This window comes from Eupeodes corollae, chromosome 3 (assembly GCF_945859685.1).
Source record: "Eupeodes corollae chromosome 3, idEupCoro1.1, whole genome shotgun sequence".
Taxonomy (NCBI): Eukaryota; Metazoa; Arthropoda; class Insecta; order Diptera; family Syrphidae; genus Eupeodes; species Eupeodes corollae.
Genome location: NC_079149.1, coordinates 29,594,048 through 29,607,544, shown reverse-complemented (window position 1 = coordinate 29,607,544; position 13,497 = coordinate 29,594,048). Strand labels below are relative to the sequence as shown.

Genomic DNA, 13,497 nt, shown 5'->3' with positions numbered 1-13,497 from the left:
ACCGTATTAGTATCATCTGGGGTCCCTAAAGGTAGTCACCTTGAACCACTACTTTTTCTTATGTTTAAAAATGAAATGCCAGATATATTTTTAAATTCACTTCAACTTTGTTTGCGTATATGATATTAATCTTTTCATGATGATTGTCTTCGTTTGCAAGGAGACATTGAATATCTTTCGGTATGGTGCCGGAAAGTTTTTCTTTTTATCGTTCTCGCTTCCCTGTTTTTGGATATAAAGACCTTAAAAAAGTTAATGAAAAGAAAGACCTTAAATTCACTTTTATCAAAAACGTCGCTTTTGTGCATATCTTAGACCTAACCTGGAATATTTCTAGGTGGTTTGAAACCCATATTACAACCCTTATTTTATATGACCAAAAATTTAGCTTCATTGTTAAGATGTGGGCTTGCCATTGAATGATTTCGGGCAAGTGGCCACCGCGGCCACTTCAAATAAATTCCATTCAAGAGGCGGAATTTTCGACCACTTTTCCCAACAATTACGCGTCGATATCAGCAATAATGCGCCGAATATTTTCTTTCAAGGCTTCAATCGCGTCTTAAAGCCTGCAGCCCATGTCACTTTGTAAAAATCACATATTAAGAAACATTAAAAAAATACTCAGCATACAACATATCTTAAATGGTTAAATTTAAGATAAGTTTTCTCATGTGTGCTTAAGACTTTATTACCAAGAATTAAGTTTTGTTCCTATAATTTTGGCCATAGGTGTATACTAAGCAAACAAATATCTTACCTTCACCTAAACTAAACATTACCTGTATATAGATTCAGTCTTTAAGATACTTAAAGAAATACCTATCTATACCTTTAATTTATCGACTTGTTCACACTCTCATCATCCAAATTCGCAAATAAGTTAATTGTGTTACTGTGTGTGCAACAAAAACAAAACAATACCCAAAAGTAAAGAAAGAAGCAATAAAACATTAATACCCCGCCATGAGCTCACTTTTCCAATCCATAAGAATGCAATTCGATAGCCTTAATTTCCAAAACAGCCCCAAAGTACAATAGCAACAAAATATACTCTTCCATCGAATAAAGCTATAAGATACTCCATCTAAACAAAGGCAATTATATCTATACCACCGTTTCTGCTGCCTCGATTGTAAAGGGGGGAAAGACAAGAAGAAATAAATAAATAAAGTATCTACGATGAGTAAAATAGTTTCTCACATATATGTTCGAGAGAGTATGCCTTTACCTCTATCTAAACCTTACCTACGTATATCCATTTGTACCCCAAAGAAGTATCTGAGACTTAGTATCTCAGTATCTCAGTATCTATATATCTCTCTTTCGGTATTAAACAAAAACAAAAGAAAAGACACAACAGACAGTGAATTGTTTGTGCATTATTACAATTGGCACGCGACTCTTTTATACTTACTCTAGGAATGTCTTCATATGAAAACTCGTACTCACGATACAAAAAGTATCTAGGAACACACACTCTCTCGTATGTGGTTTCCTTTCTGACTCTCAAGAAAGACTTAGCCAAAGCAGAAGACGCAAGAAATAGTCAAAGAAAAAATATTGAACAAAATAAGATACAATTTATAGTTATACCATACTCGGTACTACTCGTTACTCGTACTCGTACTCGTATACCACCTCTGTTTGTTGGCTGATAGTAGTTCTTCTTTTTTGAGAAGCCCACCATAAAGTTTTTCGTTTTTCATTTTTGTATTGAGAACAAGCAAGTGTTCCAAGTGACGCATACCCAACCCAACTCAACTCTGAATGTCTCAACCTCAACCTAACCAAGTCAAACATACTCGTACCTACAACGATCGAACTCAAACTTCTGGGGCTGCCTATATAGCCATTCTTTCTGAAGCCACTTAACGGGCTTCAATCGTAGCTTGTAGCTTTTCGATATTTTAGTTTGCCTCTGAGACGAGACGCGAATCGACGACGAAGTTGTTTTTTTTTTTACTTGGTTTGTCTTCAAAGTATCCGTCAGATATTTTATATGCGAAAGGATATTTTGTTGGGTTTTGTGTTATTTTTCTGATACGCCTTTCGGATTTCTTTTCTGTAAACGTGAATGTCCGACTTGTCGGTCGATGTTGATGTGAGGATGACGCATACCTTTTCGACAGGTTTTTTGTATATTGAGCTCGTCGATAAATAAATTCGTCAACCCCCCACGCGATGGTGGACCGTCAATGACCTTTTTGGAAGTTTGTTTTGCTCTTCGTCCTGCGTCATCGGAACCGTCCTCGTGTAACCATAGTGATGCCTTTGGGCAAAACGAAGTAAAATAACAAAATATCAAAGAGAAAAGGAGTCAATACTCCTACGCGTCATTAAACGTGCTTTAGTCGTGTCGAAACCGAAGTGAAGTCAAATCTGAAACCGAAATCCTGAAATCTCAAACTGAAAGTCGAAGCCGGTGTGTGGTGGCGGCATCGTATCATCGTCGCCTCCTTCATCGTCGTCGGTCGTCCCTTCTGTCGATGTTTTCGTAGTCTTTAAGGCAAAGCGGCGATTTGTTTACGTGACATGTGGTTTCCTGTAAAATCGGAATAGCAATTCGAATCCGAATCCGTATCTGAATCCTCAAGCTGCTTCTGCCGCCTTCGTAGCCTTCGAAACCTTCGTCGTCGTCGCCTTACAATTGCAGGGGTTTTCGCAGTCGAATCAGAGGAGAAAGTTGGATTGCGCAAAGTGATTCTTCGTGATATCTAAAGTGCAACAATGTGTTTTTAATTTTTCATTCATTTTGAAAAAATAAAATAAGAAAAAAAAGTAAATCAAATTGAAAAGTGTCCCGTTTTATTTATTATTATCAATTTTTCTTGTTTTTTAATCCTCTTGACCAAAATCTTGGGAATTGAGTTCATGTGGTTTTTTCGGTGGATCTTTTCTGTCAATTCTGTGTTTAACCTAAATTTTTAAAGTTTTTGTTGTTTCTTTTAGTAAATTTTAAAAAATTTCCTCGGTTTTGGTGCTGCTGCTGTTTTGTTCGTCGTTCGGAGGTTTGTGCGGACAATTAGTATGCTTCGTGGATAAGTTACCTAGATAGCATTTTATAGTCTTCTTGAAGTCAATGTTTTTTTTTTTTTTGAAGAATCAGTACCTTGATGGTTCTGAGTGGCTTTTAGCTTCTTTTTCGTCTTTCTCTCAGGTTGAGAGTTATTTTCCGCACGGATTAAGCGTTCATCGTCTTCGATTTGTTGTTGTTTTTTTTTTTGTTTTTTTTTTTTGTTGTTTTTGTTCTTGTCGTATCTTTTAGTGACAAACGACGCATTCAGTGCTGGAATTTGCATTTCCAGATTGTTTTTTACTTTTTTTAACAAGTGTATCTTGAAACGCGACGTACATCGACGACAACGACTTTGGAGTCGACTTTATGTGAGACAGTCAGTATAGTGCATTTTAAAGCGACAAAGTTGTGTGATTTTTGTTTTTGCATTGTGTCTTTTGGTAGCTGCTTTTCTGCCATTTATTTCCATTGGACTGTCATGGAGCTTATATCTTCTACTTATAACGTACCACCTTTAATATGGCAATCACGTATGTATCTTTTTATTTATTTTTTATTTTTTAGAATTTGTGTCTTTTATTTGATTTTTTTTAAAACTTAGTAGAAATCTTAAATGCTTTGTGAAGTTGTTCTTTCTTCATTTTATTGTTATTATTTTGCACTAGAGTGAATAGAAAAGTTACAGTGAAATTTATAATATCAAGTGCAAAATTTCCATGAAATAGAAAATTGTGTGTATGTGACAGATTAAGTGTGAGAATATTTTGTTTTATTATTCAAGGTGGATTCTATATCTGAAAAAAAAATGGAGAAAACAAAACAGAGAAAGGTATGTTTGGCGGTTCTTCAGGTTAAATGTACAATTACATGTACTTTGAATACATGATTTGAAAATCAAGTCGGGAAGACATATTATTATCGTTCGTATTATCAGTTTTTGTATTGGATTTTTAAAATATTTAAAAAAAAATAGGTTTTCAGAGTTGTAAATTTTTCTAGGGATTCTGAGTTTTTGACAACTGAGAGATATATGCCATTTGATTTGTTTAAGAAATGTGTCGATAAAGAGAATTTGTTTATGGCTTAAACCAGTGTTTCCCGACCTTACCAAAATCTTCAGTCACCCTTACATTGTAAATATAGACCTCAAGAATTTTGAACATACAAACATCTGAAAAGTTAAGTTAAAACAAGATACTGAAATAACTTTCATTGATCATCTCTTTGCCCTTAATTTATACCAAATCAATAATGTTGTTAATAATTTAAACACAATTCTTGAACTTATATTTATTCCATATGATGATCTTAAAGCGTCAGTTAATGATATTGTCCCTTTTACATTTTTTAACAATTCAGTCCATCACAAAGAACTTTAGATTGAAGTTGAATTCTATAATTATTTAAAAGTTGATCATAACTATTTAGAATATTATAACTTTTTAAAAAACAATTTTGTTGAGCTCTGTAACTACCTTGGAAATATCGACTGGAAAACTAAATTTTTAAATATAAACTTGAAGGATATGTTTAATCATTTTTCGGGCGTTTTACATAATGCTTTCAATTCATTTGTTCCAGCTAGATTGAAAAAAAATGTGTCAAAGCCTTCGTGTTATAATAGGAGGCTGGCTCACCTTAAAAATGAAAAGAACAAATCTTTTGCCAAGTTTAATAAATCCAACGATTTGAATGACAAAATCCAATTTTGTAAACTTCGTAAAGAATTCATTGTTCTCAGTAAATTCTAGCACTGAAATTATGTCATGAACGCTGAAGTGAAATTAAAATGTGACCCAAAGCGATTCTGGTCTTTTATTAATTCTAAACGGAAATCAATTAGGATTCCCAATTCTATGAATTTTAAAGGTGAAGAATCTTCTGAGGTTAGTAAGACACTTGAACTTTTTGCTCAGTATTTTGAATCCGTATACTCTAACGCTCAGGTATATGCTTTCATTCCTTCTAATGATCAGTCCAAAGTGGATATTGGGTCCATACAGCTTAAATCTGCTGATGTTTTAGAAGGATTACAAAGTCGTATACCCATCGCCAAACCTGCTGTGGATGGCATTCCTGTGATTGACGATGCTCTAATTCTCTTTGCCTACCTCTGCTTGTTATTTTTAACCGTTCTTTGTCGTCCGGAATATTTCTGGACGAATGGAAATCATCTTTCTTCATTCCAATCTTTAAATCGGGCTCTAAAAACAACGTTGAAAACTATTAGGGAACTTGTAAGTTATTTGCCATTCCTAAACTTTTATAAAGTTTATTTAAAATAAAACTTGACTTTCGTGTGAAGGAACATGTTAGTAGTGCCAAACATGGATTTATTTCTGGGAGATCGACCGTTACTAATTTAGATGTTTTTCTTCTTTCGTGGTTAAATCTATTGAAACCCAAAACCAAGTTGATGCTATTTATACAGACTTCAGCAAACCCTTCGATTCTGTATGTCACAATATAGTCCTTCGTAAGCTTGAAATATTCGGCAAGAAACCTATATCAACACCTATTAGATATACTTCAGGTGTCCCTCAAGGAAGTCATTTTGGTCCTTTACTGTTTATAATATTTATTGATGATATTGTCAACCATATTAATTTTAGCCAATTTTTAATATATGCTGATGAATTCAAACTATTTTTGAGAGTAACAAAGCGACTACGACTGCATTAAACTTCAAATGGATTTAGATAACTTATCCTGTTGTTGTAAGTCAACAGCCTAAACCTTAACGTTAAAAAATGCTTTGTTATTTCTATCTCCAAGAAACATTTTATTTACGAGTTTCCTCAGTTTCTCAAGGATTCAGCCACCTTCAAAGAACTTTTAAAGTTAAAGATCTAGGGGTTACATTCGATCACAAATTTTCTTTTGTTCCACATGTTGATGCCATCGTCGCCAAAGCTAACTGATTTTTACACCTTTGTTGCGCTCTATACTACCTTAGTAAGATCTATTTTGGAATATGTTGATGTCATCTAGAACCCTCACCAAAAACTATTCTCCGATAGCATTCAAAAGATTCAAAATCGTTTAACAAGGTATGTTTTTTATAAAATGCATTGGAATTTCTGTCCAAACTCCCTAGCCAGGCAAAGCCTACTAGGCCTGCAGATGCTCAAATCCCGAAGAACCATTCATGATATAATTTCTGTGTGTGATAATATGTGCTACCATATTAAATGCCATACCTAACTGTCTTTAATTTGTATTTATGTTCCAAAAAGACCGTTGAGGGAAAGACACCATCTTTTTTTTCAACCTAGACATAGAACAAAGTTAGGGAGCTCAATGAAACAAATTGACATCTTGATCTTTCATTTTCCAGAATAAAATTTAAAAATGATTTATTGTACTTATTTATAAGAATGTAATTTCATTATTGTTTAGTGTTAAATTTATTTACCTAAATAATTCGTAAGTAATCTGTGGAGGTTATTACTAGTAGATGAAATAAATAAATGATGCCTCCTGCAAATGGATTCAAGTCTCCTCGTTTTGTTTATCAAGACGATTTCTTTTTTTTTATCAGCAAGTCATTTACTCGTATGATACTAAATCCACATTCCGTTAATATGGAAAAAGTAATAACAGGTCTCTAGCATATTTGGTTGTATTGGTGTATTTAAATTCGGTTTCTTTAGAAAGCCATGCCATGTTTCCTTTTATGTCGAATAAAGGTTTAATTGACTCATCATTTTGTATTGCAGCGAGTTCTTATTGAAATTGTACATCTGAAATATCAGAAAGATTCCCTCGCAATTGTTGCATCATCCAAGTTGGGAAATCATTTTCTTTTAAACCAAAGAATCTTTCTTTTAAATCAGCCGATACATTTTTCAGATGATCGACAATTACATTTTTAGCAGTATCGGTTACTTAAAATTTTCAAAATTTTTGTTGTAAATATATCTCTGACATAATTCAATAATGGTAAGGAACCCAAATATCTTCGTTTTTGCTTCAACGAGAGTTTTATTTTTTCCTTGAAGTTGCTTTTTTAATGTATTTAGTTTTTCGAAGATATCAGTTAAATAACTTACAAATGCTTTACCATCAATTGTCATCAGATTTTTTATTTCTGGTTTGTCGTTTAAAGAATCACTAAGAGTATCAAAAAGTTCCATAAATCTGTTCAAGTAGTTCCCTTTCGAGAGCCATCTTACTTCAGTGTGAAGTATAAGTCCAACATAATTCTCATTTTGTTCTTCACAAAAAAGCTTAAAAAGACGTTCACATTTGGCACCAGCTTTATTAGAATTGAAACACTTTATAACAGAATTTAGAACTCCATTCAGAACAGGTGAAATGTTTTTGGCTGCCAAGTTTTCGTTGTGAATAACACAATAGGCAAGGAGCATTTTAGGATTCTCATCTTTCATCAACATTAAACAACCATTTTTCTTCCCCATCATATTAGGAGCACCATATGCAGCGCAAGATGGAATATTTTTCAGGGGAATATTATTGAATTCTAAGTAATCTTTAAGCCTTCAAAATGTATCTTTGACATTGATGGATGCTTTCTAAAGATTTGCAGAACAGCATTTCTTCATGAAAATCACATTCGTCAATATATCTTACATAAGTTAAAAGTACGTCCTCACTCTGTCTTAAAGTGGATTCATCCATTTGCAACGAAAAATTTCTTGTTTTTAGTTTTTCAACGAGTTGCAATTTAATATCCTCACTAATTTCGTCTATTCTTTTGCAAACAGTATTGTTACTTAGTGAAATATTTTGAACGTCTTTGTCATCTTTTTCCAGAACTGTCTTAAGAAATGTTGATATTGATGGTTTATTTAAATTCTCTCGTATGGTATGACTTTTTCCCGATTTAGCGATGAGTAAAGTAATTTGGCAACTTGCCTCAAGAGTACGATTGATATTTCCATGTAAAGTAGTAAATAGTGACTTAATTGAATTTTTTTCTTGCTTGAACCACTCATTTCAATATGATCTATGGATAAATAAAAGTGACAGAAAACAACTGATTCATATTTGGAGGAAAGTGTCATTGATTGAAGTAAAGTTGGTAACAGTTGACAAAATTGATGGACTACAGATCATGGGTGCGTTCAAAAATATATTTCCAAGTGTGGAAACACAAGAACCATAGATTTGTTTGGTCTAATGCAGCATAATTTTGAATTGCCCCCCTGTGGGTTGTGGCCCTATGTTGGGAAACACTGACTTAAACTCTTTAGTTAATCTATTTAAATTTATCTCAATTGCTTTTGACATAACGTTAAGGGTCAGTTTTACAACTAAGTTCAGTATTTAATATTTAATTCGTTATTCATAAATAATAAGGTGTTGATTTGGGTTAAGCTGTAGTTCAACCTTCGTATTTGTTTATACTCAAAAACACTGTTAAATCTAAAAAAATCCATCGAAATCAGTGATATCAAGTCGCAGAACCATGAAATATTGAGACATATTCTTAAAACAAGTCAATGATGTTAGAATCCAAGATTGAAAAACTTTCCTGGACTGACAAAATTAGATTTTTTTAACTACGTCCACATATTTTCAACACAGATTATTACAGGTTCTACCGTAAGACTTTGGGTTTTCTTGATCTGGTCAAAATTGAAAAATGCCATTTTCATCTGGTCTGGTATAGCTTCTCTTCTCTTGTAGGCTTGAAGTTTTGATTTCTATATTGTGAAAGTTTATAAAGTTTGAAATTTAGTCTAATGGTAATGTTTGAAAAATTGTAAGAAAATAATAAAATGGGTGTTTTTTTAGGCGTGTAGCTAGGCAATTTAACACCGTTGGTATGTTTTTGAGGAGTTATGTGTAGTTGTTTGTATATGCAGAAATGATTGATGCCTTGGAAAAGACTATTCGGCGTCTTAATGCTGAAACATGATCCCAATTGCTGCAAAAACTGGACGAAAATTAAGTCTATCGGGTGAAATTTATTCATCAAAAATTAATGCTTTTAGATAGAATTTATTCAGTTCAAAAATCCTTACCTTTATAAAACATTTTTGGTCATATTGTTAAATATAAATATGCGTTTTAATTTTTCTTGAAACCTACACGTCTAAAAAACACCCTTTATTAATATTTCTTCACATAGATATCCCGAATTTTTCGTTTAATTTTGAATACAATTTGACGATTGATGACTATAATCTTAGGTTAAATATATAAACACAAATAATGTATTTGGTCATAAAAGAAAAATATGTAAATTTTCTACGAGCAATAATTGTTGTCTCGAAACATTAACCATGTCAACCCTTCGCCTAAGTTATTAAAAAGTTCCACTATTAATTCATTTAAAGTAGTGGCTCTATTTTTCGTAAGTCACGGAATTTTGTTCCTAACTAAGTCAAACTCTTCTTAACTATGAGATTGGTGTGTAAGGGTACTTGTTTTTTCTAACAATAGTCTTCATTGAAAGTAGCTGCAGTTCTTGCACTCTTAATTTTAACAACAATTTTAAATGACTCTCAAAGTAAATAAAAACAAGTCCAGTTTAGTGAGAACATACAGATAGCCCGTTTGCTGGTGTAGAAAACATAGAGCCTTGAAGTTAAATTGCGTTTTGCCCAATCAGTGAGATGCTATTTTTCCCTTACGATGATGAAATCAACTCATACGTGCATAATATACCTTTAGCTTAACTTGCCTGAAATTATAAAAATATTAGAATACAAATCCTAACATCGCCTTTAAAGTACTTTATTTCCTAAATTGTCAAAAAATATGTGCCATTTTTGTATAGTCCTTAGAACTTATGCTCTTATTTCTTAAGAATATTGACGAAGAATATAAGATTTCCATGAGTATCTGTTTTAATTTAGTTCGAAACTGTATCAATTAACAGATAGCCCGAGCCTAGAATTATCAACCCCTTTCTATAAATTGAAACATAAGTCACTTAAAATAATAGTTTTTCAATGGATTAGAAGTTTTTCGTTGGGTTTTAAGAAGTTCATCTGCAACCATATTTTGTCAAAACCTTTTTTTCAAATACCTGCTGAAAATTCTTACTTCCCTAAAAATTAAGTAACATTTATCCAAAAGTTATCCAAGTTTTTGAAATTTGTTTGTATTTGGATAATACTTAAAAAAAAAAACAATTTTACCGTTGGCATCCGAAGGTTTCTTAAATTGGAGTACTACAGAAGAGAACAACGGATTTAACCAATATTTCATAAGTATTGAATGTTTGCCAGTCACAATTCGAAAAATTCTTTCTCACTGCTTCATTATGTTTTATTACCTTTTGTTATCAGGTCCAACTAATTTTTCAATTATTTTGACAAATTTAGGACGGTATTGTTCATTGTTTTAAAAGTATTGTAAAATGTGTATCAATTTTGTTTTACTCTTTGTATATCTCAGGATCTTTATTCTTCCTAAACTACCGTTGTAACTATTATTAAATCTGTTTAGCTAACCGATTTTTAAATTTTAATAATAACATAAAAGTACATTCCTGTTTCGCTATTTATTTTCAAAGAAATATCAAAGAGTTGGCATTCTTGTCTGACTCGCGATTTTATGTTTCGCAAGTGAATTTTTGAGTAGAATTATTACAACATCTATGGTAATTCCCACGTCGATTATTCCAAAAACTGAAACATTTTACCTGTGACCTTAATCAACATCTTAAAGTATTTATTTAACATATTTTATGCATAAAATCAGAGCAGTTAGGTACGTGTGATTTAATCGAGGTTATTTTAATATGTTATTTCTTCCAAGATTTGCTAACTTTTTTTTCTTTATTTAAATAAAAAGAATTAAAAAGAGTTAAGCCATCATTAAATAAATAAATATGTTTCACATCTTTAAATAAATATGTTTCACATCTTTAAAATAAATGCATATCTTATATCGCTAAACCATCATCATCATCATCTTTGTTATCTAACCCTAAGCAGAGATAGGTAACCACACAAAACGTAGATAAGCAAACAGTCCTAAGCCAACTTAATTTACTTCCCATTGTTAAAAGCCGAATACTTAAATACAGACTAACCTACACCATATCTACTTAAAACAAGCTTTAAAATCTTCAACTTGTGTAGCCAAACAAAAAAAGAAGCTATTTCCGCTAATAAAATGCGCTTTGTTTTACAACTTTCTCACCGCGCAAAAAAAAAAAAACAAAAAAAAAAAACAAATTAAAATAAAAGTAAAAATAAAAATGTGTGACCCATGATGAAGATTTGAATGGGTTTCTTTGCTCTCATGGCGAAATGCTTAATCAAAACTTTCACATAATTTTATTTTAATTGTTTAACAACCACAAAAGAAACCCTTACAATACAAAAATAATAAATAAAAGTAAACAAATGAAACAAATTGCAGGAAAATAACATGTTTAAGTTGCGTGCAACTTACTTACACTTTTCAACTCTGCATCTTGTTAAGAACCATAAACTTCACTCTCGTTTCGAATAATCTTGCTCTTTAAGGGTTAATATTGCTCTCAACTGTTAAAAGACCTCCTAAGCTCAAAGTCTCATAAAGTTTTGAAAGATTAAAGAGGAAGCTTGGATTCAAAATTAGCAACAGATTATAACATCGATTTGATAAAATGTATGTTTTTGGAATTAGCACTCTCCAAGGGGTAAATATATGCGACCCAGTCGTGCATTTTATTTCCTATTATCACCACCGCCGCGCCACATTCCATCACCACCATTATCAACATCAACATAATTAATTGTCGTCACCAGTTTGGATTTGTGGCACATTTATTTAAAATGATGCAGAATCTTTCGCCGCTGCTGATTTTGCTTATCGCTGGCTCCGATGCGATGTTCGCTGACACTAACTAACCATATTTGGATAAAACCCATTAGCGATATTGTGTTGTGTGTTGCTGAATTTAAATTAGTAAGAGTAACTACATAATTAATTAAACAGCCAAATTGTTTAACACACTCAATTAACATTTAAGCTCGCAACATAAAATATCTCGCATGCATTATAGACTCGCGCACTGTTTCACTGTCTCACTGTCTCACTTCAGTGAGACGACAAACACACTACTAATTATATTGCTTCACATTCAAGTATAGTCTCTACTGTCTACTCGATAGTTTGTACCTTAGTGAGTTTTGGCATAATTTATTGAATCACTGCCAAACAGTGAAACAGTGAAATAGTGAAGCAGTGAAACAGTGATGTTCAGTTTATGTTACGTGTTCTCAGCAGCATGATGCATAATAATGAATGATTAAGTGATTGATTGATTGATTGATTGATTAGGTTATAAAGGATTCTATTTAGATTGAGATGCGTTGCGTTGCGGCACTGACTATCAACTGTTTTTCTTTTTAACTAAACTTAATGTTGCGACTAATAAACTAAAGGAATTCATCAAATGAATAATTTAGATGATTATTTAATTAAAAATAGAATTATTTTAACAGCTTTGCACATACGAGTATTTATATTGCGGCGGTTTTAGAGCTTTAGTATAACTATCTAGACCGATTGAATACTTAATAAACAAACCGAAAAGACTGTACCTAGTTTTTGTTGATATTGATTTTATTTTGTGATGATGATAGACTAATAGTCTAGATCTGTTAGACGAGTGTGAAATTTACTTATAACTCACTTGAGATTCTAAGGTTTAGTTAAGAGGAAATGTGAGCAGATATTTTGAATTTTAAAGAGCTCTATGGTGAACTTCAATAAATTGTCGGTTAATGGAAAAAGTACTAATACTACAAATTTTAAAAAGCTATTAGAAAATTATGAGAACAAGGGAATCAGTTGGTAATGTGAATTGCAAGAACTTGAAAAGTAATCTGAAAATGTTTGTAGTTCATTTCATTTTACGTGTTGAGTTATTTGTATTGAGTTTTTCAATAAGAGCGTTACAAAAGTTATTTTAAATAAAATAAAAACGGTTTTGGATATCAATGGAATTCTCTATTCCTGTGAAAGTACATCTGATTCCATTATGTATGGAACTCGAATTCTCTAGCTTGGCCATCACGGGCAGGCTTGCAAAAGTCCAGACACTGACCCCAAATTTCGACGGTTTTCCAGCATAAATCGGCCAATACTGCTGCAATTCACGTTCGATTTTATTACAAAGGGATATATTAATCGTCGCTGGCTTGTTAGAGTAGACCATAGACTTTACGTAGCCCCACAGGAAATAGTCTAACGGCTTCAAATCGCACTACCGAAGCGGCTAAGGGACTGGACCATTTCGTGCGATAAAACGCTCTTCAAACTTGGTTTCCAATAAATTGATTGTGACAATCGCTTTGTGTCCTTCAACTATATATAATCCAATTGGGGCCAAAAATATTCCGTAATCATTGAATGATAGCGATCGCCATTTACAGTAACGGGCCGGTCTTGATCATCACGGAAAAAGTAGGGCCCATAAACCACACCAAACCGTGTTTTTTTCGTGATGCAATGATGACTCATGAAGTACGTGTAGATTGCTGTTAGACCAATACCGCATATTTTGC

General features: G+C 32.6%; 1 protein-coding gene and 1 long non-coding RNA gene across 2 annotated transcripts in view; both read left to right on the top strand.

The window, feature by feature from the left end:
* LOC129950053 (serine/threonine-protein kinase N) overlaps positions 1-13,497 on the top strand; it is a 255,008-nt gene that overhangs the window by 102,261 nt on the left and 139,250 nt on the right. The gene's annotated exons all lie outside the window — the stretch shown is intronic.
* LOC129950055 (uncharacterized) overlaps positions 880-13,497 on the top strand; it is a 29,984-nt gene continuing 17,366 nt past the window's right edge. The window contains exon 1 of the long non-coding RNA XR_008782079.1: positions 880-2,781. This is a non-coding gene — a long non-coding RNA (uncharacterized LOC129950055). The remainder of the gene's footprint in view (positions 2,782-13,497) is intronic.